We start from the raw sequence: 23,026 nt of genomic DNA, 5'->3' as shown, positions 1-23,026 counted from the left end.
AGATCTAAAATTTACTGAAGGAATGTTGGATAAAACCCTCTTATTATAAATAGCTGCAAATCACTTTGTTTTTAGCTTGTTAAAAAATTAACTAATTCATGGATTAAATAGCAGGCACCTTCAGATAATGTCTTGGGATAATGGTTAGTTGATGGTCATTGTTTGTAATATGTATGCATGTGTGTATTGATCAGTTTTTCCCAAACTTGGGTCTCCAGCTGTTTTTGGACTACAATTCTCACCATCCCTCACCACTGGTCCTGCTAGCTAGGGGTGATGGGAGTTGTAGTCCAAAAACAACTGGAGACCCAAGTTTGAGCACCCCTGGTATATAGATGATAGACAGATATTGTCAAAACCATGTTGATTTTTAAATGATATAAAGGTAAAGGTAAAGGGACCCCAGACCATTAGGTCCAGTCATGACCGACTCTGGGGTTGCAGCGCTCATCTCGCTTTACTGGCCGAAGGAGCCGGTGTACAGCTTTCGGGTCATGTGGTCAGCATGACTAAGCCGCTTCTGGCGAACCAGAGCAGCGCACGGAAACGCCATTTACCTTCCCGCCGGAGCGGTATCTATTTATCTACTTGCACTTTGATGTGCTTTCAAACTGCTAGGTTGGCAGGAGCAGGGACCGAGCAAAGGGAGCTCACCCCATCATGGGGATTCGATCCGCTGATCTTCCGATCGGCAAACCCAAGGCTCAGTGGTTTAACCCACAGCACCACCCGCGTCCCTTAAATGATATAGTGGCATATAAATACATTTTATGGGAGGAGATCTCCTCCCCTGATAGGTTCTGTCTTAGGGTGGGTTTCCCAAAACCATAGCAGCAGTTTCTCAGAGAAAGAGAAATCACCTTTTGCATTGTTCCAAGCCCAGTATGGCCTTGCTATTTTTTCTCTACTACTGTAGGGGTGGGAGGGATGCACCCTCTTCAGTTTACCTTCCAGAAGTGTCTGCAGCTATTTAGTTTCACTCTGGAGTACATTTACATAACAAAGCAAATAGTTAAGTAAATTGTCTAGCCAGATTTCCTAACAATGAATCTGGTTTGAGCTTTTTTTCTTCTCTCTCTCTCTCTCTCTCTCTCTCTCTCTCTTTCTCTTTTTTGGTAGTCCCGTTCTTGCAGCTTTAAAATCACAGCTTGGAGAGGACCTCAAAATTCATTTAGTCTAACCCAGTGGTTCTCACCTCAGAGTGTTTCTTGTGGGGGAGGAAGGGAAAGGAGAATGCTAGCCGCTTTGAGACTCCTTAGGGTAGTGATAAAGCGGAATATCAAACTCTTCTCAAACTTTATTTGGGCCACGCTTTCAGAATAAAAATTTGCTCGTGCCACACCAAAAATGTTATTGACAAGAAATACATTGGAAAACAAAAAGAAACAACACTTAACAGTGCTTGATTTATATTATAACATAGAACACAACTACTTTTTAATATGATCATGGGACATCCAGAAATTATAAAACATGCAGCTACATAAGAGCACAAATCATTCCAAAAATATTATATTGATTTGTCCTTGAATCTTCCCACCACACTTGCCATCCTCTGCTGCTACACCTGTGTGGTGTGCCAGACCCTTTGAGAACCACTTGTCTAACCCAAGATTATTACACTGAGACACGCCCCCCCCCCCCCCCCCGCTTTTTATCAAAAGCCATAACATTCAAGTGTGGGTGTTGTTCCTTTGCAATTGAACTACTTTCCTAGGATGCATTTTAATGTGTAGCTGCATGTGAAGAAATGTCGGCCCCTCTCGATTCAGCAACATCTTCAGAGTGTCCCGGCAACCACCCTCTTACTAAACGTTATAAACTTCTACAAAAAAAGTAAGAATATTGTTTAAAGGGCGGGGCTCATACTGTGGTATGTATTAAAATATTTATGCATCGGTTATTCCTCCTCTCCCATTTCATTTCAGCCCTAACTAAAAACCTATAAAACTTGTGGAGGATGCTTTGGGTTCACGATAGGATTCTAAAGCTGTTCTTAGCATCAAACAAGTTGCACACCAAGTGTGTGAGGTAGGCAGAATGGGTAGAACACATGGGCCAAGTTTTGACTTCATGTAATCTCTGGGTTACACCCTGATTGGTTGAATTCATCACTCTCCCTGGAGTCGAGTAGATTTTATGACCTCCTCCTGGCTGTCTCATAATGCAGAAATGTGTAAACAAGGGAGGCTGGCGTGTGGCGTTTTGCTAGGGAGCCTTGCGCCTGGGGAGCACTGGCGTTATGGAAGGAGGTCCCCGGATTAAAACTCTGGCATGGATTTCATTTCAGCTTGTTTAAACAACAGGCTTGTGTGGAGTTTAGCTTGGGGGGAAGGAATGTGAGCTGTTTGAAATGGGAGGTTTCTCTGGGCTATGGTAGCTGTCAGATGTATGTACACAAGCCATATCAGAACGATATGCCTTATTTCTTTTGGCAGTTGTGCTTATTTCACCTGATTACCATTTATAGTAAATGTTTTTTAATGAGGCCTGATGTGTCTGGGCCTGCAATGACGAAGAGGCAAGATGGGAAACAGCCCAAGATTGCAAGGCACACGGGGCAAAATTCTGCTTGCTTGAAGAATTACAGACAGCTCATAAAGTAGCGAGGGCTCCTCCTCTTACTGTTTAAAATTCTGAATGAGCCACAGATCCTAATGGCCAGCGACAGTTAAGGCATGGCCCATGATGTAACTTGCTCCCCATCCAAAAGGAGCGAAGATCAGGACATTCCCTGCCACTGGCAGAGGAGGCCATCAAAGGTCAACCAAGCACAGCGTGTAAAGAAGGCAGTTAGCTGTTGTAGTTATGTACACTTAAATGACAAACACCTCAAGTACTTCGTAGGAAAATGGGATGCTATTTATATGTGACAGGATCCAGCCAAAGTTAAATATTTTTGTGCCCTATCGATTTGATCATGTGCATAACTCTCCTACTCTCCTGCTTAAATCCACATGCACTAACTGCTTGACTTTACTTGGATCATGCCGTTGCTATGGGGCATAGTTGTCAACTTTTCCTTTTTCTTGCAAGGAATCCTATTCGGAATACGGGAATTTCCCTTTAAAAAAGGGAAACGTTGACAGCTATGCTATGGAGTGGGGGCTGAGGGTGGGCTAGATGCCTTTTTGTGTGTGCCCGGGTTAAGCCTCCAGAGGGGCACCGTTGAGGCTGCCAGCCTGTGTTGGTGTGTACAGAAATGCGCATGAGGGGTGCCAAACCGGATCTTTGACCAGAGTGAAATAAAGCCTAGTTTCACCCCTGATCGTGCCCACAGCATTACCTTAGCATGGGACTACTTTGAGGATGTATTTGGATACAAAGAAATCCCCAATGCCTATTTTTTAAGAGGTTGAAATAATTCTGCTTTGGACACTGAACAAGATATTCTGTATGCAGAACAACAAAAAGAGCTGCGGCCAATTCAGATTTGAAATCTGGCACAACATCATTCTGTGCATGGCTTATGAAAGAACATAAAATACATTTCTAGCTCTCGTGGTTGTGGAAAAATGTAGCAGAAGGTCAAGACTTTATTTTGATGACCCTGCTCTGTTTTTAGGGGCCTTGTGGGCTTGAGATTTTGCAAACTCCCTATATTTTTCTTCTTCAACTGGCTGGGGTTCAAAATTGTCTAAGTGTGTGGGTCGCAGTCTGTACAAAATGTACAAAAGCCAATTTAGTCCCAAAAACCTTGACTAACCTAGGTTGAATACACTTAACTTCCAAGTCATGTAGGAGTCTTCATTTCTCCCTGTGCTGGTTATATGCATGATTCTCCTTCCCACTCTCTTGGAAGCTTACCTATGTGCAACATGACCTTAGCCACATGACCTTTCCATGTCCATGTTAAAGTTTTAGTGCTTCACATCACTTTACCTAAGAAAGTATTCATGTTTGGAAAGTGGAGCAAAGACAGCTGAAAGAACCTAGAATTTCATGCTTAGTGTGAAACTGACCTGCAGCTCTGGAAGACAGGCTTCTGTTAACAGATATATTACATTTCCACAGCACTTACACCACAATGTTTTATACCTGGAAAATGTAAATGAGCATCAAAGGAGCTGACCTGATGAATCATAAGTAACACAACTCTTAAACAACCCACATAGCTGCAAAGTATTTTGAACTTCTATCTTATTTCAAAATCAGATTCAACCAACCAGACCCACCAGAGGAAGCCCACACAAAGGGCTTCAATCCTCTTCTCCAACCCTCTAAATTGGCCAGGGGGTTAGGAAAACCACCAGAAGAGGTGGGGGAGGGGAGAGAGGAGAGAGGAGATTATTCCATTTGACAAACTGAAATGTTTGCGCTGATGAAACAATCACCTTAGCACTACAATGAATCCCTCCTTAAAATTAATGATTTTTTATTTAATATCAGTTTTATTTTTAATTATTTGAACGTTGCATGTTTCTTGTTGTACAACTCTAGCATAAGAGCATCAGAATAAATTGCTTCTATTCAAATGTGGTGGACAAGTTTTTCTCCTCCCTCTCCCATCCCTGTCGTGCCATCTACATTTTCCTTGTACTGGGGAAGTCCCAATGAAATTCAACAGCGGTCAGCAGGACTACCACAAAAGATTTAGTACAACCTAAAAAACCATGTTTCAGAAAACAGAAATCCTAAACCCTTCACTGCAGGAGACAGACTGCTTTACATTTTGCTCTAATAATCAATGCCCTTTGAAATGCAATTGAACTCATAGCTTCCTCATAGATCAGGAAGCTACAGCAAAGAACCATAAGCCAGCTGTGAGGGTTTGATTAGCTGCTTGTGCGTGAAAACGTGCTCCCTCAGAGTTTGTGTGCCCCCACAAACCTCCGTGTGTGACGGAGCTCCTCAGACATGTCTGCTCTAGTCACTAGTAGAGTCCGACAGTGGCTGCCTGCGGAAGCGTTTCCAGCAAAGAAGTTCCTTAACGGAAACGCGTCTCCTGGACTCACGGCGTGACAGTTTCCTGCGAGGTATGGGTCTCCCTATGTGAGACTCAGATACCTCCCCACTATTTTCGCTGGAAGCGTCCCTGAGCCCTCCCTCCTGCTCACATTCCCTCAGAGAATCACTCCTCCCCCTGCTGGTCCCTGCTTCAGCAGTTGAGTCTCTTTCATCCTGCCTGAGTCCCTCCACCACCTGATGCTCTGATGGCAGTTCCCTGACATCCACTTCCCCTCCAGGGCCCCCCTCACCCCCTCCCAATTCCTCCCCCCTGGGAGGTGAAGGGCTAAAACCCCGAAACGAATCTTCCTCATCTTCTGACGTCTCGAACAATTCTCTCCATCGATCGTCGTCCTGGCCAGCTGAATCCTCCTCCTCTTCAGAATCTGGGAACCCCTCCAACTCCTCTTCCTCGTCGGTGGTGGCAAAGTATTCCCTTCGGAACCTCGCTACAGGCTGAGGTTTACGTGGGAACCTCTGATGAAAAGTCTCTATTAAAACCTCGTCATTGACATCCTCTGCCCTAACCCAGGTGTTTTCCGACTCCGGTTCCCCTTCCCACATTACCAAATACTCTACTTGATCTCCCTTCCACCTGGAATCGAGGATCTCCGCTACATGGTAGCTGTGTTCCTTCTCCTCCATTGCTGGTCCCCTAGTGACCCTCCCCTCACTGTCTCCTCTATACGGTGACAGCAACGACCTGTGAAAAACTGGGTGCAGCTTCATGTGGTTCGGTAACCGGAGCCTGAAAGCCACTGGATTGACCTGCTGTATGACTTCAAACGGACCCAGCCTTTTGGGTCTTAATTTCTTACAACCTCCTTTGAATGGCAACCCTTGGGTAGACAGCCACACCTGGTCCCCCACCCTGATGCTTTCACCTTCCCTTCTGTTTTTGTCTGCTTGCCTCTTATATTCCTCCTTAGCCCTGTTTAAGTTGAGTTGGAGCTGGCGATGGATCGCTTCCATTTCTTCCACGAACTGTTCTGCAGCTGGAACGCTCCAGTTCTCCCCCTCCCCCCCTGGGAAGGCTCTGGGATGGCACCCGTGATTGGCCAAAAAGGGGCTCATCCCCGTGGACACGTTCTCTGCATTGTTGTAGGCAAATTCTGCCAACGCCAGCTTCTCCACCCAATCATTCTCCCTGTCATTAACATAACACCTCAAATATTGTTGGAGAACCCCATTTGCTCTTTCCGCCTGCCCGTTGGTTTCAGGATGACGGGCCGTCGAGAAATTAACCTCTACATGCAGTAAGCTCATGAGCTTCCTCCAGAACCTGGAAGTAAATTGTTTCCCTCGGTCTGAAACCACCCTCAAGGGGGCGCCATGCAACCTAAACACATTCTCTACAAACAATTTGGCGGTTTCTTCTGCTGTAACCGCATGTGAGCAGGCTATGAAGTGGGCCATTTTAGTTAACAGGTCTACTACAACCATGATGGCTGTTTTCCCTCTAGACCTTGGCAGATCAGTCATGAAATCTATTGCCACTGCTTCCCACGGTCTCTCAGGTGTGGGCAGTGGTTCTAATAAACCAGCCGGCGCCTGCCTCTCCCCCTTGGCTCTTTGGCATTGTTCACACCCTCTCACATACTCCCGCACATCTTCCCTGACCTTGGGCCACCAAAATTCCCTGGTAACCAGCCACATGGTTTTGTGTTGCCCAAAGTGCCCTGCTGTGGGGCTATCGTGCAGCTGCTTGAGTACTTTCTCCCTCAATTCCCCTTCAGGTATATATAACGCTCCCTTATAATACAATGCCCCATTTCTCTCCTCAAAACCACCGGGTTTGTCTTCCTCCCCTCTGAGATCCCTGAGTTTCCCCTGGGCGTATGCATCCTGCACCGTACCCTCTACCAATTCCCTTTGCCCCACCAAAGTCGCCCCACACACCCAGCGGTCCTCTGGAATGATATGGGTTTCTTCGGGTGCTCCCTCCCCCTCCAAATATTCAGGTTTGCGTGAGAGAGCGTCCGCCCTAACATTCTCTGGGCCTGGCACATAACAAATCTCAAAGTTAAATTTGGAGAACTCTTGGGCCCATCTCAACTGCCTTTGGTTGAGCACTCGCGCCGTTCTCCAGTACTCTAGATTTTTATGGTCCGTGCACACTTGCACTTTATGTTGTGCACCAACTAGCAGATGCCTCCATCTCCGGAACGCCTCATGAATAGCAAGCAGTTCTCGGTCGTACACCGTGTAGTTCCTCTCGGATTTGTTCAGCTTCCGCGAGAAGAAGGCACACGGACGCCACTCCGACTCCTCCTTCCCCGGCTGCAGAAGAAGCACCGCCCCTATGGCTCTGTCAGATGCGTCTGTTTCCACCCTTAGCTTCTTTCGTAAATCCACATGCAGAAGTTGTTCTTCAGAGGCGAAGGCCCTTTTCAGTTCCTCAAACGCTCGCTCCGCCTCCGCCGTCCATACAAACTTCTTCTTACTGCTGAGACAGTCAGTGATGGGCGCCGTCAGATGGGCGAAGTTGCGGATGAACTTACGATAAAAGTTTCCAAACCCTAGGAACCTCTGCACATCCTTCTTGGTTTTGGGTGTTTTCCATTCCAGCACTGCCTGTACCTTGCCGGGATCCATGGCCAATCCCTTGTCTGACAGGCGGTACCCCAGGAATTCCACCTCCTTGGTATGGAACCGACACTTCTCCAGTTTGACCCACAGCCTGTTGGCTTGCAGTCTGCTCAACACTTCTCTGACGTCTCTCACATGTTGCTCCTCATTCTCAGAATACACCAACACATCATCTAGAAAGGCAACGCAATTCTTGTAGAGCAAAGGGCCCAGCACGTGGTTCATAAAAGATTGAAAACACGCGGAGCCTGCTTGTAATCCAAATGGCATAACGAGGTATTCAAACGCCCCCAAAGGGGTAAACATGGTGGTTTTCCATTCATCCCCTTTCCTTATGCGTATCAGGTTGTACGCCCCCCTTAGATCCAGCTTTGTGAAAATCTTTCCCTTCCTCACCATGTTCAAAATATCATCAATTCTGGGCATAGGGAACGCCACCGGTTCAGTCACTGCATTCAGCCGCCTAAAATCACATACAAGTCTCGGCTTGTCCGCATTTTTTTTGTCCACAAAGAACACTGGGCTCCCCCCTGCTGCTTTGGACTCTCTGATGAAGCCTCTCTTCAGGTTCTTGTCAATGAACCCTCGCAACTCCTGCATTTCCCTGTCTGACATGGCATACACCTTGCCCACGGGAAGCTGTGCTCCAGGGAGTAAATTGATCTGACAATCAAAGGGTCTATGAGGTGGTAGTTGGTCAGCTTCCTTCTCACTGAACACGTCGCTGAGATCTGCATACTGTGGTGGTACCTTCACCTTCCCCATTACTTCAGTCCCTGCTAGGGTGGCTTGGGCCCCTACTGAACCCTTCTCCCCTTTGCAGTGTTCTAGGCAATGTGCTGAACCAAAGGACACCACTCTTTGATGCCAGCCAACCAGCGGATCATGTAGAGCTAGCCAGCTCATTCCCAAAATAATGGGAGCGCCTCCCAGGGTGGCCACATTAAACGCTATCAGTTCTGTGTGCCTTGCCACCCTCATTATCATTGGGACAGTCTGCAAGCGGACTCCTCCTCCCAACAACTCCCTGCCATCAATCGTGGTCACCTGCAGGGGGTTGCTTAAAGGGATGGTCTGTATCTGGTGTTCAGCAGCAAACTCCTTGCTCATAAAATTGCAGGAGCTGCCTGAGTCCAATAGCGCCTTTATTTTTAGGGGGTGCCCATTCTGCAGCTCTAGCGACACTTCAATCACTAGAGCAGGTCGAGGAGCTTCTGGCACGGGCACTTTCACTGCTCTTTGGCCTGGCTGCAGTGCCCCAATTGTGGCAACCAGGCGTTGGCTTTTACCTGCTCCTCTCCCCCTTCTTCTCCCCCCTCAACAGCTCCCACCATCCCTTGCCATTCCTTCCTCTGGGGGCAGACTCTGGCAAAGTGGCCTGGCTGTTGGCAGAGATAGCATTTCCGGGGGCCCTTTCCCTCCTTCTTAGCTCCCTCGCTGGTTTTTGAAAATGCGCGCGCGCGCGCTGTTCCGATTTCCATCGGCTCTGCCGGCGGGAAAGCTGGCTCAGGAATGTCTGGAATGCGGAACTCCTTCCAACGTTCCCCTCTCCCTTCCCGCCTCTCCAAGGCTCTTGCCTCCTGCCGCGCTCCTATGGTCAGCGCAGATTTGGTCAGCTGATCCATAGACTCCGCCCTGGGGCTCCGTGCCAGCTCGTCTTTCACCCCCGAAGAAAGACCTTCTTCAAATAGCATTTGAACGGGTGCCGCCGATAAATCCCAACTCAGTCTGTGAATCAGCATGGTAAACTCAGTCCAATATTCACGGACAGATCGACTCCCCTGCTTACAAGCCATTAGCTGTCTGCGCACCACCCCTTCCTCAATATCGCTGGAAAACATGATATCCATTGCACGAAAGAACTTCATTGTGTCCTTTAGTATGTCATTGTGCGTTGCCATTAGGGGTCGAACCCAGTCTCTAGCCCCTTTCTCAAGATGCCCAATTACAAAAGCAACTCGCGATTCCTCATCAGGGAACTCATCGAACTGCACATTAAGGGCATATTGCATCTCTGTCCTAAAAGCATGGTAGTCCTTGGGGTCCCCCCCAAATTTCTGCACCAATCCTGGTACCTTTCTGGGGAATTGAGTGGCTCTCCCCTTCTTGTCTGCATCCTGAGCCCTTCTCTCCTCCAGCCTCGCCGTCTGCAGGGCCAGTTGAACCTCCAACGCTCGGTATCTATCTTCCAAGCTTGGACCAGCTCCAGCCCCTGCTCCTCCGGTTCCGGTTGGTTCGCTCATGATGCCTTCTCTTGCACAGGCAGCGTACAAAGACTGTCGGACTGCTGTGAGGGTTTGATTAGCTGCTTGTGCGTGAAAACGTGCTCCCTCAGAGTTTGTGTGCCCCCACAAACCTCCGTGTGTGACGGAGCTCCTCAGACATGTCTGCTCTAGTCACTAGTAGAGTCCGACAGTGGCTGCCTGCGGAAGCGTTTCCAGCAAAGAAGTTCCTTAACGGAAACGCGTCTCCTGGACTCACGGCGTGACAGTTTCCTGCGAGGTATGGGTCTCCCTATGTGAGACTCAGATACCTCCCCACTATTTTCGCTGGAAGCGTCCCTGAGCCCTCCCTCCTGCTCACATTCCCTCAGAGAATCACTCCTCCCCCTGCTGGTCCCTGCTTCAGCAGTTGAGTCTCTTTCATCCTGCCTGAGTCCCTCCACCACCTGATGCTCTGATGGCAGTTCCCTGACACCAGCTATGCGTTTCTCTCGATCTCTTTATAACTTCTAAATTAGTGAGTGGAATTTATTCCCAGCAGTACAACATTGCTGTCACCAGCAAAGAGAAGGCGATGACATTAAAAAGTAATTGACATTAAGATGGCTATGACATTAACATTAATTACGTTTGATACATGCTTGAGGTGGAATCTATTAAGACTCCGGGCTTCAAGCTTCAGCACATTCAGACATTTAGTCTTTCCCTTACTTCTTGCCTGTTACACTTTTTCCCCCCTACTTTTGATTCTCTCCCTGTAATGGGGCACTATGAACGTGTGGGTATTCTGTATAAGCCTATTTCAAGATAGAGGACGTATTTTGTAAAGCCGCAGAGTTTAGGTTTCATTGCTGGATTAAATTCTCAGAATGAACTTTGATGAGAAATGTCAAGGGGATTTTGTTCCTGTTTCATTGATAATGCCACAATTCCCTTTGTGGACACAATCCGGTCTTCAGGAGGAAAGAAACATAAAAACAAGGCAAGGTTGTAGGGTTCAAGCCCACCGGCTTGGCCCCCCCTGGACAGTGGATATCTGGGGCCATGTGTGTGCAGCCTGCTCTCTCACACCCAGCCTCCTGGGTCGGGTCTGACTCGGGAGGCAGAGAGAGGAAGGAAAGTTGCAGAAGCAGTGTCACTCCTTTTCACAGCTGGGCAGCACACCTTGCATGGCTGGGCGCAGTGGGCTCCCATATCATGTTTGATGGACATGCAAAAAGATGTGGGAATTTTGGGAGGAAAGTTATAACAAATTAAAAAAAAGATGTTTAAAGTCTCGTCCCCCCCCCCCAAAGCATTCCTCTTAGGAATCATTGGGAATGAAATCCCAATAGATTTTGAGAAAATCTTTATGTATGCCACCACGGCAGCAAGAGTCTTGGTTGCCCAGATCTGGAAAATAGAGACCTTACCGACAAAGAGAGACTGGTTGATCAAATTGATGGCGTATGCGGAGTTGGACAAGCTGACAGGTCAGATAAGAGATCAAACAAAGCAAAAATTTAAAAATGGTTGGAATATATTTAAACAGTATTTGAAAGACCATTATGGAGAATTAATTTTTTTTAACCGGTTTAGAATAACTCCTGTAAGGAAAAAATAGTAAAATATAATGGAATTAGGTTACCAAATAAAAAGGTGTGTCAGGAGGGGCAGTAAAACTGAGAACCCAAGTAAGAAAGGGAGGGAAGTCAAATGCAAATGGATTACAATTGAATCAAACAAATAAGTATGTATTTTTGTGTTTCTTTTCCCCTATATTTTGTTCTATAAATATATGTTTAACCTCCAGGAAAACCAAGTTATGACAATGTGATGTGATGAATGTATGTATGTTTAAAGAAACTAATAAAAATGAATTGCAAAAAAAGGGAGAATATCTTCCACCGCTGGGCGTGCTGACATCAGGTGCACACACCCCCACGGTGTGCGCAGCCCCACGCAAAAATTTGTGGGTGCCCTCCCCCTTCATGGGGAATGTTGTGGGGGCTGGAGCACCCCCAGTCCCTCACACTCGGCGCCTATGGTGGGGTTGATGCTTTTCCATTATCTATATGGGTGCAATCTAGTGTTCGGGACGAAAGGAGAATAAGCGAAAGTTTGGGGTGGGTGGGTTGTCTTCTGCTATCCATGTGATTCTCACGCCTAACACTTTTCCTTATCAAATTATAATTTTGTGCTACATAAAGGCAAGTACTGAAACTACATGTATCTTGTTACAATAATGCAGCCTGTTTTCTACACACATCTGCCACCCAATACATAAAAGTGTCTTCTTTCTGCCTAGTTGTCACCGAATTCTTCCAAATGGCAGTGGCTCAGCATGGCCAAAGGTCAGGCATAATAGGGACTGTCTTCCAGCACTATCTGAAGGATAAAGGGAATTAGAATTACAAATACTGGTTTCAGTATTTACAATTAAAACTAGATTTTGCAGCTTATTTTAAATACATAGGCAACCTTCCTTATATCTGCTTTTTATGATATATGTACCTTTCCTCTCTCCGTGTTCTTTCCAGCTTTCCTGTTCTGATCACTCCACTAGCCTTTACCCTCTGCCTTGTGATATTTTATAAGAAAGCATGCTTTATAAATTTTAATAAATTAAACAAAACCCTCCTATAGTAGAGCCCCTTTTCTCCCTTGATATCCTGCCACCCTCTCCTTTTCTATGATGTGCTTCCTTCATTCCCCTTGTCCAAGTCCTTCTGCCCACCCTGTTCCTCTCTGTAACAGAACTCAGCCAACCACTGATGTCAAAATAGTTCACCACCACCCAATTGTTTAACATGTTACAATATAAACTATAGCGTACATAAAAACAAAAAGCCACCATAGACAATGATGGAAGCTCACACTCTTAGTGAGATGTGCCTCACTTTGCCCTTTATTCAAGGAGATTCTCATTCCTGCAGGAAAGCTTCGGTTTTGTTTGGCTGCTTGCATTTGTATTATTTCCTCAAGAAAGCATCTGTGTCTGAATTTCTATTCCTGGCCCAACAGTTTCTTTGAATTGCCATTAAATAAGAAGTCCAACACATATTAACTGCACAGATCTCTCTGAACACACCTTTTGCAGGCAGGTGCTCAAATTTCCATGCCACTCACTGTAAATCCTCCAGTTTTCAAAACTGAAAAATGGAAGAGTTATAACTTTCTTCTTTTTTTAAAAAAAAGTTTTTGTGAGAGCATAAACATTATCTTAGGTTACGTGCTTATGTGAGGAAAATCAGCCCTAAATCAGCCACAAACATACCCATTTCTATTTCACATCTAGGAATCATAGTGCAAGCCTGTGTTTAACAGGTGAGTGTTCTTGGCTCAGTCAATATTTTCTTTATTTTCAGTATAACAGTTTTTGTGTGCATTTCTGCTCTCTGAGGAATATGTGGATTTGGCTGAGAGAAATAAAGTATCTTACAAAAATCCAAAGCCATCTACAGGCTTACATCTGAGCTAGTTCCACCACCTAAGCAATTTCAATACCACAAGAAAACAGTAGTAGCTAAAAATATTAAATATCCCCCTTTTCTTCTATCATATGACACTTCCTCATTTCCTCCTTGCAGTGGCATCATTGGAAAGCAGCCTGACCCAACTCTATAATTTGTTTGCACAACCAAACAAAAACAAAGCTGGAAAAATATGGCTAGTTCATACAATACCAGGACCCAATACAAGCCACAATGGACTTTCAGGACAGTGGGTCCACAGGGGCATGTGACTCAAACCAGACATTATTTAGGAAACAGCTTACCAAGGGAGTTTGCCCAGGTCAAGACGGGGTGAAGCTGATTTAACAGGAAGCTGACCAAGGAAGTCTATACTTAAATATCCAGGAATGGTCGTGGACAGATCTGTGTCTGCAAAGTCAAGATGCCCTACTTTGAAGAATGGGTAATTCTGAAACAAAACCTAGGAAGGTATAAAGACTTAAGAAGACAAACATATGAGACAACCCTGTTGTCAGCCATGGGCTTCCTGAGGGTTTGCCCTTACTCATATATATATAGGTATTCTAAACTGCCTTTCATCTAACTAAAAACCCTACAATAGCTCTCAGTTGCACTTCACTGTCATCTATCTGATAATGTCTAAAATAGATATCCAAGGTTCATTCTGTCAATATAAGGACCCAAACTGCCTTAACTGTGAAAATCTTATTCAGCATTAACCCCGCTTGCCTAATATTTTCTGCATCCTGACACATATCAGATCTCCTGACTTAAAATTTTGGACTTGGATACTTGATTCTTGCCCATCAGTGCACTCTGTCTTGTCTTCCTGACTCTAGTGAATGGGTATCAGCTTATATCTAAATACTCTTGTTCTATCTGCTACTAGCATTAAGGTACCTGAGAATTACTACGCATTTGGCTTAAACTCATCTCTAAGCCTACAAATGATTAGGTTTCTCTGTCCCATTCTATCCTACATTAGCTAGGAACACAGGTGGTACAAATAAAACAAGATCTCAAATAAGCTTTGTTTTCTCAGATGCAAAAAATTGTATTTATTTTTCTAATACCATCAAATACTGATCTCAATTTCACATGTGTATTTGCTTTTGTGTTAATCCAAACAGGATAGATCACTGTATGATTTATCAAAACAATCACCAATTCCCAAGAGAGCTTATCTTGGGGGGTGGGGGGAATGCCACAGAAAAAAATAATCATAAGCATTAGACTGTTTTCACCAATTTTGAGAGCTACCTTTGTGCAACCTCTGGCTGCTGTTCTTTGTTGTCCCCCCTCACTGTAGAGAACTGTTATTTCCTGAGGCTGAGAGTCACTGTTCTATGTGCTATGAAAAGAAGAGCCACCAATGAGACAAAATGAGTTGATTTAAATGTTTGCACTGAAGTTAAAATGAATAAGGCAGGCATTGTTTCAAAACTACTCATTTCTCTCCCCCCCCCCCCAAATCACATAATGTATGTATACGCAGTGGCTTAGCGTGGGTTGTCAGCACCCGGGGCAATGCAAGTAATTTGCGCCCCCTAACCTGTGGATTTGCACCCCCTAACCCGTGGATTTGTGCCCCCTAACCCTAACCCCCAGATGTTGTGCCCAGTGCAGCCCGCCCCCCTGCACCCCCACGCTACGCCACTGTGCATACGATACCTTTGCAAAAATGCTCATTAATGTCAGTGTTTCACAATTTTATCAAATTAAAGTTTAAGATGATTTCAAAACGGAGCATTTCCTTTCCTCCCCATTCAATAATAATAATAATAATAATAATAATAATAATAATAATAACAATAATAAATTTTATTTGTATCCTGCCCTCCCCGGCCAAAGCCAGGCTCAGAGCGGATAACATCTTATAAATAAGACAATATGCATAATACAATATACAATATGCAAATAAAATAACATTCAGCATTCATTAAAATAATATAGAATACAGAAATATTAAATATCAGCATTTCAAATTAAACAGAAATCCACTCTTAACAGTTACAATAAGTAATTTCTAAAATACGTTTTTTAGCTAACTATGAAGCCTATGAGGCCTCCAAGAATCTTTATCAGGTACAAATGAAAGATCTAACTAACATTGTATCAAATGGAACTTCTAAAAACATTCTGCTGGTGTTATTTGTAATGCTTTTCTTTTTGGGGGGTGGGGGGGGGATCCTGCAAACCTGATCCACAATCCATCTGCAACTAAGAGGTGTTGTAACTCAAAAGAACTTCTTGCAATAGTCGGCTCCCTAGGCGCAAAGGAAAACTACCCCTCTACCCCTTTTTCCTAGGCTAAGGTACATATACTTCCTCTGACCTTCATAGAATGTGCTCCTTGGTAACATGGCTGGCCTTTTCACATCTAATTAGTAGATATGCTCTGCAGCAGCCCACGTGAAGCAACATTTGTTCTGGTTCAGCATGTTAGAAACATTCTGCTCACTCACTCACCCAAGCTCAATGACATCTCATAGCTCTCAGCTGAAGCATCTTTCTGTTCAGGTCACTGATAGCAAGATGGTTGCTTATGCAAAAGGTCTTTGCAGCTTCAGCCAGACCTAGGGCATCTTCACTCTGAAACTGGGACAAGTGCCCAATGGAAGCTGCAAAGGTCACAGGAATGCTTGTTGGGACACAGTACAAGTTTATTCTTGTTCAGGGCTTTCCTCAGACAACATCCCTAGGCTCTTTGGCCTTAGCTAGAGGAGCAAACATCAGAGGATCTCTGTGTGTGTGTGTGTGTGCGCGCGCGCGCACGTAGACACACAAATAGAATGAGAAAAAATAGTGACTTGGGACAAAACCTATAAAAACTAGGCAGGGGTGGGGCTGTTAAGAATAAGGCAGCAATAAGCAGGTTCACTTCAGAAGGAAAAGCAGTGTTGTGAGGAATGTGAATATAATAGACACCAGCATAGCCCAGAGACATGATAATCCAATCAATTTATTACTATATATGCCTGAAGAGGGGAGGGACGCAGGTGGCGCTGTAGGTTAAAACACAGAGCCTAGGACTTGCCGATCAGAAGGTCGACGGTTTGAATCCCCGCGATGGGGTGAGCTCCCGTTGTTCAGTCACTGCTCCTGCCAACCTAGCAGTTCAAAAGTACGTCAAAGTGCAAGTAGATAAATAGGTACCACTCCAGCAGGAAGGTAAACGGCGTTGCCATGCACTGCTCTGATTCGCCAGAAGCGGCTTAGTCATGCTGGCCACATGACCCAGAAGCTGTACGCCGGCTCCCTCGGCCAATAAAGTGAGATGAGCACCGCAACCCCAGAGTCGGTCACGACTGGACCTAATGGTCAGGGGTCCCTTTACCTTTTATGCCTGAAGAGAGCCTCAGCATAGGATACATGATATTATTTATTTTCTGATCCCAGCAAAATGCCTTCTGGTATGATATGTAGATTAGATGGTTAAGTAGATTCACCGTGGCCTAGCTCCTGAACACCTGACTTACCACTGCTTCAAAGATATCAGTTTAGTGGAACCACTGACACAGAATACCTGTGGTGGAAAAAAAACGTACTAGAGGCACTTAAAAAAAAAACCACACCACCCCCAGCCCAGTCGCCCTTCAGTAACAAACATATTCAACTTGGAGAACCTAAAATATACTTCTCTTTCTGGTTTGGATAGGCTAGGAAGAACTTTGGAATGACCTGTCTGGAGGTACTGAGAATCCCACAATACTTTTTATGCTAGGTGACTTTTGCAGGAGGAACTTCATTCATAGATATGCACACCACAAGGGTGAAAGTAAGCAATATATAAATCCACGCTTACTGAAAATAAAAATATCTTAAGGATACAGACTCACATTCTCTAGTCTACAGCGTAAGGAACGTGGGGGAGTGGCCGTTGTTGTCATTCATATTTTTGCCCAGAGGAAATCTGTGGTCATCCATGCATGTTTTGGAATAGGTGGGAATATGAAAAGTGACACAGAACATTAGGCATTCATTTTTGTCTCATATTAGCAACACTTGTAGTGGGTACGTGAACTGTCATATCTTGTTATGAGCAAGTATTGGAACATAACTGAGCACTTCACTACTGTAACTTAAAAATGGCTAACAGGGAATGAAGCTTGTACCTGAAAAATGACTTTCATTGATTGTGATGGGAGGTACACCAAGGTTACTTCTTAAGATCCAACGTGCATGTGTTTCAAAATAAAGCTTTTTCCTAAATGCAAACTCACCCTGTAAGAATTTGGCAAGGTTTATATCTAGCATTATCATTTTATCGTCAAATGTCTTGATATAAATATGACTCGTCTAGAAATTAATTTTGATGACTTCAAAAAAATTCAAATCTTCCCCTTTCAAAGAAGATCACTGCAAATGTCATGCAAACTACCAGCTGGACCTGGATTTTAAACAGAACTAAACCAGACCCAGTGCCAGCAGTAAGAGTTCAAATCACACGGGCCCCAGTCTTTAGTATGAGGCCGGATCCATGGCGGAGTCAGGCAAACCTTCAATCCCACCAAAAATTAGCAGATCCAGCCACACTTCAGCCAGCCTTCAGGAGCTGCTTCAGATACAAGTGATCGCAGTGTGTAGCTCCAGTGTTGACTTAATTTAGTTATATGCTTCCTGTCCACAGTGAGCTGTGCCCAAAGCAGTTTACAACAAACACCTATTTATTATCAAAATACAAAAAAGGGGGGTGGGCAGGAGCCAGTCTGCAAAAGATATAAATAAATTCAAACAGGGCAAAATCAACAATTCAACAAAATGCAGAATAGATTCAATATTACGAAAGAAATACCGTATTTTTTGCACCATAACACTCACTTTTTTCCTCCTAAAAAGTAAGGGGAAATGTCTGTGCGTGTTATGGAGGGAATGCCTACGGGTGGCATGCCTACGGATTTTCCTCCTCTAAAAGCTATGTGCGTGTTATGGTCGGGTGCGTGTTATAGAGCGAAAAATACGGTACTCTAGACTTAAAAGACATAAGAGCAAAAAGGAAGTCAACAGCCAATAAAGTTCCAGTTGCTGATGCTGGTCTTACTGCACTGTCAAGGAACTTCAGCAGCCTTTCATGGCGGGGTGGGGTGGGGGTGGGATCTTCTCCCCAGACTAGAAGATTTACAGCTGGCCCCTTCATCTCTCCTTCGGAGATTGTTTGGGTCTCTGGTGGCAACAATCTGCTTGATGACTTACTGGCCACTACAATCCTAATGTACTTTCTTTTGAATTGGCCACTTATAGTCAGGTCAACATAAATATGCTAAGTTCTATGTCAAGAACTGGGTAGCTGTCTTGGAATAAATGTAACTTTTTGATCTTACATGCCCCATTGGTGTAGGAACAACAGAGTTCTCAAAACACAGCTGAATAGAAGGGATAAATGCCATCACTCAGTAACAGAACGGCATGTGTATCTTCACTTGCCTCTATGCACAAACTTTACATACTGTTTTGTCTCTGATGGGCAACAGCATCTGCTGCCTTCTGCATCACACTTTTTGCTAGTGTTATCCTGCACAGACATTGGTCTTGGAAATATCCACATCTTGCCTCACGTTGCCTTTTGCTGTGTGGTAAACTTTTAGCGACATGTGCTTCTGAACACCTATTCCCCCCTCTTCACTTGTCTATTGCTATACAAGAAATGTTTGGTGTTCAGATATCATACTAGTACCATTATATCTAGAGGTCACCTGAACAGCTGACTCAACTCAAGCAAGTATATAATTTTACTGGAACCAGACAGGTTGTTGGACAAGTACCTTGCCATGAGGTAAACATGTTTGAAAGTATTAAATAGCAATAAGTAAGAAAACTTCTGCATACATGTTGAGGCTATTTGTCATTCGTAGATCTTTGCCTTCTGTAGTGCAGAAGGGTGACAATCTTATGATGGCCTACAGAAGGACAAATTATAATTAAATCTAATCATGTTTACATAGTCCAACAATTATAAGATAGGTGGCTCAGGGCATCCTTGTGGGAGAGTTATGTATTTGTCATAGAATAGGTAAAAGTTTAGTTTTCTGGCTTAGGGACTTGAACCAGCAGTTGATTGAACTAAGGGCTAATTTGATCCTTTATAAAACAACTTCCTTAGCAGACAAAATCACTGTTAAGATCAGTCACAATCCCAAATCATGATGATGATGCAGAATACACTGTACACGTATACTGCTCTTTGAATCCATCTGTCTCAAAAGACAATGGAGTGCGCTTCTGGGAGTGACGTCAAACCCTGGAGAATCAATGCCTGCTATTACTACACAGACCAGTAACTCGTATCTGCTGCCTACTGCATTGTTTTTGTTGTGTTAGTAGCACCAAAGTGATCTCTCCGTGGCACAATCCTGGGCAGTGTGTATGAAGGTCCTGGGCTGCCCGGACGGCAAGCCCCTCGCTGATGGGTCCAAAGGAAAGCAGAGCAATACATCTGGCACCAGCTTGACTGGAAGGAGGCATTTGTTGTTGTTGTTTATTTGTTTAGTCAGGTCCGACTCTATTCGTGACCCCATGGACCAGAGCACGCCAGGCACTTCTGTCTTCCACTGCCTCCCACAGTTTGGTCAAACTCATGCTGGTAGCTTCGAGAACACTATCCAACCATCTCGTCCTCTGTCGTCCCCTTCTCCTTGTGCCCTCCATCTTTCCCAACATCAGGGTCTTTTCCAGGGAGTCTTCTCTTCTCATGAGGTGGCCAAAGTATTGGAGCCTCAGCTTCACAATCTGTCCTTCCAGTGAGCACTCAGGGCTGATTTCCTACAGAATGGATGCGTTTGATCTTCTTGCAGTCCATGGGACTCTCAAGAGTCTCTTCCAGCACCATAATTCAAAAGCATCAATTCTTTGGCGATCAGCCTTCTTTATGGTCCAGCTCTCACTTCCATACATCACTACTGGGAAAACCATAGCTTTTACTATACGGACCTTTGTTGGCAGGAAGGAGGCATACAAGATGCCATCTAAACGTCTTAGGGACTCTACTCCAGATTCTTGTAGGGTTTACCCATCAGCCTATTCTTAATAGTCTTTCCCATCTAGTCATTCATCATAGTCTCCCTTCAACCAGCATTATTAGGTTTGGTATGTGCAATATTGAGATTCAGAGCAAGGTTTAGCAACCCAAATATGTTGGGCTTTCTGTTAACTATCATCTTAAGCTGAACATCTGACAAGCAACTACATGCACCCATCTGCCCTCCATCTCTCTCCCCTTCCCTAGGAGTTTGTACCTGCAACTGAAACAAATTGGATAAATGCCTCAGGTATTCCTGTCTCCAGCTGCAGCTGTAATAACTGCAGACAATTTTCTTGTACCGTACTGTCAAGTTCTCTGTGAAGGTCTGAACATCAGAGGCTATAATTTACCTGCTGTTTGGTATGTTACAATAATCAGGAAAAAAACTGTTTTGTCTGTTGAGAGGGCACCTAGCCTGTCAGGCAACAAGAAACAAGACTTTGCAATGCTCATAAGATAAATATTTTGTAAACAGTTAAAATTGGAAGACATTGCTCAAAGCAGACATTATCAGCTGTTGACCCCCATGTTATTAGATTTCTCATATTTTACTAGCAATACATATTGACATAAAGTATGAGAAAAAAACAGTTGTCATTCCAAAACTCTTTCCAATTTTCAGTGTGATTTCTCAAGTAGGCTGGTCTGACACATAATGCTTTCTTCAGCTTCTACCCCAAGAAGCTTGATTATGATGGCTGTTCGGCCACATTTAAAGGTAATATCCTTTTATTTATGGCATTCTGCCAACAACAGAACAGCAGCAATCTCCAGTCCACTTTTCCCTCAGCAATTCCACTTTAATACTCTCTCAAAATTTCATTGTACATTCTGTCCTAGTACAGCAACTTTTGTGAAGGAGCCAGGAAAACAATGGTCACTTCCCCACCTACACAGCTGCTGACCACCCATGATTCAACAGGTATATATATATATATCTGCACAGTACCCATCATATTTCCACCTTATAACTGCTTCTGATTGGTATGTGTGTGGGCGGGAGGTATTTAATCTTTAAATCTACAATTTGTTCTTTATAGTTTGATTTGATCCTTCCTAATTTCTTTAGCTTCAGACCTCAAATGCCTCACAATGCTTAAAAGAGCAAAGAAATTTACTTTCATTTTATCTTTGTGTCACTTGAAACTTCAAGCACATGTGATTCAAATTAGGCAGGGCCTCTGAGCACCATGTTTTATATTGACGGGCCTCTCTGTCCTCTTTGTTTTGAGCCTAGCTAGCTGCTCCCTCTGGGAGCTGACTGCAATAAAATATTTTTTTTAACCAGACACTTCTGACTCTCTACCAAATTCCTGAAACCACAGATCAGACTAGGAAAGCAGGCTGCAAGCATCATGCATGTGGGGCCGGGTCTCACTTATTCTGAGCGCTCACACTCTCGGGAGAAGGTGACCTATAGCCTCTCTTCCATTGCTAGCCAAAGAATACAAAGAGCAGATGTCCCAGTACGTATATCGTCTGGGCATAACTGAGTGATTATCCCACAGAATGTTCCAACTCGTTTCCAACTTTCCCCTCCTCTGCAAGAAAAAATCTGCAAAAAGGCACCACTTGCACATTGGCTCAACTTTTGAAGTTACTAAGGATAGCAAAATTAAAGTTTAAGTGAAGAAAAGGAAGCCTGAAAACAGAATTGCAGCCAATGTTAGTTATACTTAGTAGCCCTAAGAAATTAATCTGCATTAATTTCAATGGGTCTACTCTGAGTAGAACTTACTTGGCCACAACTCAGTTTTAAATGTATCATTTTTTGTTAGTATAGAATTAGATTTACAGATCTCTTGAAAAAAAATCTTCTCCAGGTTAATCTACACAATATTTTATTATTGTCACAGCCCATGGTGTTTGTAGGCATCATAACATGGCAGTGAAAATTCGTCCCAAGGAAGCAGCAGGAGAGTGGTTAAGATACCACCTGATCTAATAAAAATATAGTTGATAGCATCAGGACCAATGCAGAAGCAAGACCCAAAAGGAGCAGCATTTCAAGGAAAAGCATTTCTTGAGCGTATGCAATGTTTTGCTAAACTGGGAATCAAACATCAGTTTCTTCTATGGCTGTACAGCAGCCTGTCAGTGTCTCTCTTTATCCATCTTTAACAAATTAATAACTATTATTGTCAAAAAAGAGAAGTAAAAAGTAAAAAACCAGCTTCTAAACCGCATCTTTCTCCACCATCACCCTTCACTAGAGTCAATTTTTTACATTTCCAGTTTTAGATGTATTTTTGAAATTCCTTATGACACAAGCTGAAGGATACACATGTATTTCTTATGTGTGATGAACACTCCATTGCAAAATTGCTTAAGACTGAGTTTTTCAATGGATGCAAGGTAGGACAGATGTGAACACCATACATTACATGTGAAAGCCCTGCCTCTTTAAAAGGCCAATTATTTCACATAGGATTTTATGGAATCAAACTCCCTGTACATAAAAAGGATTTTCAAGGTGCCTAGGGTTCAAAGGTGAATCCAAATTGCATAGTGAAGAAGCTTACAGTGTGTATCACAATACATTTTATCTCCTACCTCCGTGCCTTCTTAGTTAACCCTTTCAAGCATAAACTGTAGGCTCAATTAATCAAAGTCTTTCAATACAGACTTAGCTAGGGAATAGGAACAGTTTGATGGTTTGTTTGTTGTTTTCAGGAAAGGCTTTTGTTGTTGTTTAGTCATTTAGTCATGTCCGACTCTTCAAGACCCCATGGACCAGAGTACGCCAGGCACTCCTGTCTTCCACTGCCTCCCGCAGTTTGGTCAAACTCATGCTC

The 23,026-nt window shown here is 44.1% G+C and overlaps 1 protein-coding gene and 1 long non-coding RNA gene across 7 annotated transcripts in view; one reads left to right on the top strand and one right to left on the bottom strand.

Annotated features, from left to right (window-relative positions):
* Window positions 1-23,026, top strand: part of CLMP (CXADR like cell adhesion molecule) — a 56,877-nt gene that overhangs the window by 19,273 nt on the left and 14,578 nt on the right. The window lies entirely within an intron of this gene.
* The window catches only part of LOC308574104, a 47,821-nt gene continuing 35,290 nt past the window's right edge, over window positions 10,496-23,026 (bottom strand). The window contains exons 2-6 of one of the 6 annotated variants that reach the window (XR_014002342.1): window positions 15,679-16,739; window positions 14,885-14,971; window positions 14,474-14,564; window positions 13,516-13,673; window positions 10,496-12,125 (exon numbers count right to left, since the gene is read on the bottom strand). This is a non-coding gene — a long non-coding RNA (uncharacterized lncRNA). The remainder of the gene's footprint in view (window positions 12,126-13,515; window positions 13,674-14,473; window positions 14,565-14,884; window positions 14,972-15,678; window positions 16,740-23,026) is intronic. The other 5 variants (XR_014002343.1, XR_014002344.1, XR_014002345.1 and 2 more) reach the window with 5 other exon arrangements.

This window comes from Podarcis bocagei (genome assembly GCF_964188305.1).
Source record: "Podarcis bocagei genome assembly, chromosome: 15".
NCBI classification, from domain to species: domain Eukaryota; kingdom Metazoa; phylum Chordata; class Lepidosauria; order Squamata; family Lacertidae; genus Podarcis; species Podarcis bocagei.
This window is presented reverse-complemented; position numbering and strand designations above follow the sequence as displayed.